Source organism: Chelonoidis abingdonii, chromosome 18, assembly GCF_003597395.2.
Source record: "Chelonoidis abingdonii isolate Lonesome George chromosome 18, CheloAbing_2.0, whole genome shotgun sequence".
Taxonomy (NCBI): Eukaryota; Metazoa; Chordata; order Testudines; family Testudinidae; genus Chelonoidis; species Chelonoidis abingdonii.
The window spans coordinates 2,164,687-2,170,808 of record NC_133786.1 but is presented as its reverse complement, the minus strand read 5'-3'; positions in this window follow the sequence as shown (position 1 = coordinate 2,170,808).

The following is a 6,122-nucleotide window of genomic DNA, read 5'->3' as shown; positions in this document are numbered from 1 at the left end:
TCCTAAGTGCAGGACTCTGCACTTGTCCTTGTTGAACCTCATCAGATTTCTTTTGGCCCAATCCTCTAATTTGTCTAGGTCCCTCGTATCCTATCCCTACCTTCCAGCATATCTACCATTCCTCCCAGTTTAGTGTCATCTGCAAACTTGCTGAGGGTGCAGTCCAAGCCATTCTCCAGATCATTAATGAAGATACTGAACAAAATTGGCCCCAGGACTGACCCTTGGGGCACTCCACTTGAAACCGGCTGCCAACTAGACATGGAGCCATTGATCACTACCCATTGAGCCTGACGATCTAGCCAGCTTTCTTTCCACCTTATAGCCCATTCATCCAGCCCATACTTCTTTAACTTGCTGGCAAGAATACTGTGGGAGACCGTATCAAAAGCTTTGCTAAAGTCAAGGAATAACACGTCCATGGCTTTCCACTCATCCACACAGTCAGTTATCTCATCTTAGAAGGCAATTTGGTTAGTCACGCATGACTTGCCCTTGGTGATAAATAGACTGAGCTCCTTGCGTCTCTCACTGTAAGGCAGGTTTTCCAGACCTCAAATCATTCTTGTAGCTCTTCTCCAACCTCTCTCTTATTTTTCAAGATCTTTTTTTTTTTTTTTTTTTTTTTAATAGTGCAGACACCAGAATTGGACATCAGTTCCATATGATGAGGTTGCTACTGCTTTGAGAATTTTCTCTTTTTAGGAAACAGTGTTAAAGGCACGTTTCCATTTATTAATCATTTTTCTCTGACACCAAGAAACTGTTTGAGTTCAGCTGAGGAATAACTGTTTTGACTCTTCCCGAATGACAGATCATTTCAGAAACATTTACCAAGAATTGCCCACTCTCAAAATAGCTGCCATCTCCCATTGCTCTCAATAGGACTGAAGCTACAGATTACACGTAGCAACTGGCCACTTCCTCAGTGGTTCCCATTGTTCTCAACAGGACAGAGCCAAGCTGCTCTCATGGAAGATAGAGACAGAGAGGAGAACTGAGACACAGGTCAATGGAGGCAGTGGCCATCTCTGCTGAGCACAGCCGATGCCCGTCCTCCCATAGAGAACACTAGAAGATGGAAGCCATTTAAAATAGGGCAATTCTTTGTGAATTTCTCTGAAGAACGGCGTTATTCTTCAGCCTCTGCTGACAGAGAAACTTTCAGTTATAAAGAACAATAGAGAGAGATACAAATAAACTTTAAAAAACTATTTAAAAAATTACCTATTGCATCAGATCTACTCAAGGCTCATCTCAGCCAGTGTTTATGTAAACACAATGTCTGAACTGAGACCACCTGGGACAAAACTGGCTCTAGCAATGGGGGCTCAGTTTCTTAAAGGATCCATCTTAAAATTAATTTGAACTCATACATTAAATACTGGATTTACTTGAAAACTCCCAAGAAATTAATTCAGTATGCAGCAAATAAGTGTTGCAATTTTGGGGAGGATGCAGTGTGTGTAAGGGACCCACAGCTGAACCCAGACCCAGCTCATTGCCCTCAGCTGATTCAACTAATGAACCTGACCTCCTGATTGATGGAAGACTCCAGTGGGCACATTCTTAAGCTCTGGAGAAAGCCTGGGTCCCTGGCTACTCAATAGTTTCCTTGCCTACAGCTGTCCTGCTTTCTGTTCCTGCTCTCAGCTCCATCCTTGCTCCTGACCCTCACTCCTAACCCCTGCTTCTGCCTCCTGGTCCTTGTTCTTGGCTGCCACCACTGGTATCCTCCCCTTGGCCCCCACTTCCTGGCTTCCGCTCATGCTCTGCTTCACCTGATGCTTCTGGCTCTGACCCTTGGCTCCTGATTCCTGGTTCTCAGCTCTGGCTTGCTCCCTGGACTTGGTAACTTGGCTCTTGGTTTGGGCTGCGGCCATTAGGCCTGGTCACCTCTGCTCCAGCCACTAGGCCAGCCGCCCTCCCTGACCATTATGAAACACTTCCCCCTGGCCTGGTCTTTATTAGCATTCTTCATATATAGCAAAGTGCTTGAAGTGCAAAACTTAACTTAACTTCAGCTATAGAGCCATGACTGCTTCTCCATGATACATTTTTGTGTTGTTTTTAACATATATTGTTTAATTATTTATTCAGCTTCCTATCTTATGTATACTTAACAAGATTTCTTTTTGCATACACATAAAGCTGGAAACATTAATTTCTCATTGTATCATGTCAGTTTTCTTAGAGAGAGTCTATACTAGCGATAATGTAATGTTGTAAAGAGAACTGAATTATTCATGGCGAGGGAGTGAAATGACTTACAGTAAAACTTTATATTTTATATAATTTGTTTTTCCCTAAGCCTGTTGTGTAAACATAACAAATTATGCATGTCACTTTCCTTGCTAAGTGTTTAATATTTTAGCAAACTTGCTCTGTGTATTTTGGTCACTTAATAAAAAGAACCAGTAGATTTCTTTAATAAGCAGTGATTAGTGCACAGTACCTATACGTCCAAGCAAATCAAACAGTTGGGGTTTGTCTATGTGGGGAAATAGGCCAGAATAGCTATTCCATAATAGCTCCCTGGATGGACACTCTTATTCTATACTAGTCCACTCTCAGATTAAGTTAAACTATACAAAGACACTCTAGTGTGGAATAAGAGTGTGCACATGAGGAGCTAGTGCAGAAGAGCTTATTTTGCAATAGCTTTCCCGTGCAGACAAATCCTTCTGCAGCTGCTAACTGAGCCATTACGTTCATGGAGTCTAAATCCAGAAAAGAAAACTCTTGATCATCTAGTGTGAGCTCCTGCATAACGCAGGCCATAGAGTTTACCTGAAATAATTCTGATTTGATCTATAGCAGATCTTTCAGAAAAACATTGCCCATGATGGACAATCCACCGCAGCCCTGGGCGCATGGTCCCAATGGTTCTGTGCTAATAATGGGCTAAAGTATGGCATTGAGGGTATGTCAACACTGCAATAAAATACCGTGTCAGTTGACTTGGGCTCTCGGGAGCTCAGGTGCAGGGCTATAAAACTGCAGTGTAGACATTCAGGCTCAAGGGGGGAGGATCCCAAAACTAGAACCCCAACCAGAGCCCAAATGTCTACACTGCAATTTTATAGCCCCACAAGCACAAGACATGGGATGTGGACCAGCCGTGGGTGTTTTACTGTAGTCACAGCGGTTGCAAGGATGTTTTGTGCCCTAGGCAAAACTTCCACCTTGCGCTTCCTGCCCCCCTGAACCCTGTGGCAGCCCTCCGCCCTGAGATGCCCCCCCCCCACGGCAGCTCCCCCCCTCCACCCTAAGGCGCCTCCCCGGGACTGCTTCCCACCCCATGGTCGCACCCTTCCCCCCCTCCACCCTGAGACACTCCCCCACGGCAGCTCCCCCCAGCCCGGGGAGCCGTGCGGCAGCTCCCTGCCCCATCTCACCTTCGCTCTGCCTCCTCCCCGAGCACACTGTCGCCCCTCTACTTCTCCCACTGTTTGGCACCGCAAGCCTGGCAGAGAAAGAAGCAGAGCAGGGCAGCATGCTCATGAGAGGAGGCGGAGCAGAGGTGAGCTGGAGCAGTTCCCCTGCATGCTGTGCCGCCTCTTATTTGCTGCAGGCGGCCCACCCCAGGCCCCCCTGCCCCAGCTCCCTTCGCCTAAATGCCATCACCGCCAAAGATCCGGCTGCCATGGTCACCGCTGAAGGCCCCAAAATGCTGCCCCCCCAAATGCTAGCACCCTAGGAGACTGCCTAGGTTGCCTAATGGGTTGCACTGGCCCTGATTGTAGTGTAAACATATCCATCGTCACAGAGACATTTGAAGATGCTTCCCTGAACAGGAGACAGAGAGAACTACTGAGGTGCTGTTAGGCTCATCTCTTCTTGTGTTTTTCTGGCCTAGATTGAGATTAGCAAAGCAGAGTCTGTGAGGAAGCAGAGGACAGTGGTTAGGAAGCTTAATGCTAACAAGTGCCTTGGAGCCAAAGGCATGGAGACTGATGTAGGGGTATTGCTAAGACCGGAAGGAGAATGCTCCCTTAGGAGCTGAGGTTGGAAAGGGAGATATTTGCGAGGAGGTTCCATTCCTCTTTCCCGCATCAGAGCCCAGGGTCCTGGTGGTGAAAGCAGTAGTTAAAAGGTACAGTGGTGTCGAGTTGGTGCCAGCTCAGAAAAGAAGAAGCTGTCTAAACCTTTGCCCATTCTCACTTATCTAAACATACTTCACCTTTTACAGACCTGATTTCACCTGACCTCACCCCCTCATCTGACTCATAGAACTTATAGCCAGTAGGACCATCAAGTCTCCACATCACAGGCCACAGAACCTCCAGTAACAGACCCCAAATCTCTGGCTGAGTTACTGAAGTCCTCAAATCATGGTTTAAATTCTTCAAGTTACAGAGAATCCACCATTTACTCCAGTTCAAGCCAGAAAGTGACCTGTGCCCCACGCTTCAGAGGAAGGCAAAAAACTCCCAAGGTCTCTGCCAATCTAACCTGGGGAAAATTCCTTCTCAACCCCAAATATGGTGATCATTTAGACCCTGAGCATGTAGGCAAAACCTGCCAGGCAGATATTACAGAGAATTCTTTCTGAGATATCTCAGAGCCCTCCCCAATTAGTGTCCCACTTCTGGCTGTTGGATATATTTGCTGTTAGAGGTTGCAGATATGCTGGGAGTGCCTACAGTGGCATGTAGCCACTCCCAGCATACCATTCCCTCTATAAACCTATCAAGATCAGTCTTGAAGCCAGTAGATTTTTTGCCTCTACTGCTCCCTTTGGAAGGCCGCTCCAGAACTTCACTCCTCTGATGGTTAGAAACCTTTGTCTAATTTTAAGCATAATCTTGTTGATGGGCAGTTTATAGCTATTTGGTCTTGTGTCCACATTGGCACTTTACTTAAATAACTCCTTTCCCTCCCTGGTAATTTATTCCTCTGATGTATTTATAGAGAGCAATCATAGCACCCCTCGGCCTTCTTTTGGTTAGGCTAAGCAAGCCAAGTTCCTTAAGGGTATGTTTACACTGCAGTGTAAGCCCAGAGTTAGTGGAACTAGGGTCAGCTGATCCTGAGTTAGTGTAGCCACTTGTCCCCTGGGTTCTCTAATTGTTAAACCTACGTTAAGGTTTTTCTAACCTGGGGCTCCAGCATCCACACGGCAGCACGAAGACTTGAGTCAAACCAACAGTATCCCAGGCGCCCTGGTGCCCTCCCAAAATGTAGCCACTCCAGCCCTTTAACCCTGGTGCACTGTGGGGAAACTTGGCTGTCTATCCTGCACATTGTAGGAAGTTTGAACAGCCCATCAATGCAGCCTGCCAAGGAGTGATTTTGGTCTGTGTGCTCCCAGCTACCAGAGTCAGCAAGATGGAGGAGGAGAAGGAGGAGCTGCCTTTTGGAGAACTTCTCTTGCTTGCGCTTTCACTCCTGTGTCAGGAAACAGGCAGAGCTTCTGTGAGATGCTGGTGGATGTTTTGGAGATGTTTTCTGACCTGACAGAGCTTAGGATAGAGCAGGAGGAGAAGTACACAGAAAAACTAGATGAGCACAAGTCCATGGGGCGAGATGTGCTGCATCCAAGGGTGCTAAAGGAGTTGGCGGATGTGATTGCAGAGCCATTGGCCATTATCTTTGAAAACTCATGGTGATTGGGGGAGGTCCCGGATGGCTAGAGAAAAGGCTAATGGGGGGCTCAACAGGTAGTGATCAACGACTCCATGTCGAGTTGCCATCTGGTTTCAAGTGGAGTGCCCCAAAGGTCGGTCCTGGGGACAGTTTTATGCAATATCTTCATTAATGGTCTGGAGGATGGCGTGGACTGCACCCTCTGGAGGGTAGGGATAGGATCTAGAGTGACCGAGACAAACTGGAGGATTGGGCCAAAAGAACTCTGATGAGGTTCATCGAGGACAAGTGCAGAGTCCTGCACGTAGGATGGAAGAATCCCATTCACTCTTACAGACTAGGGACCGAATGGCTGCAGAAAAGGACCTAGAGGTTACAGTGAATGAGAAGCTGGATATGAGTCAGTGTGCCCTTGTTGCCAAGAAGAGTAATGGCATTTTGGACTGTATAAGTAGAGGCATTGCCAGCAGATCAAGGGACATGACATTCCCCTCTATTCGACATTGGTGAGGCCTCATCTGGAGTACTGTGTC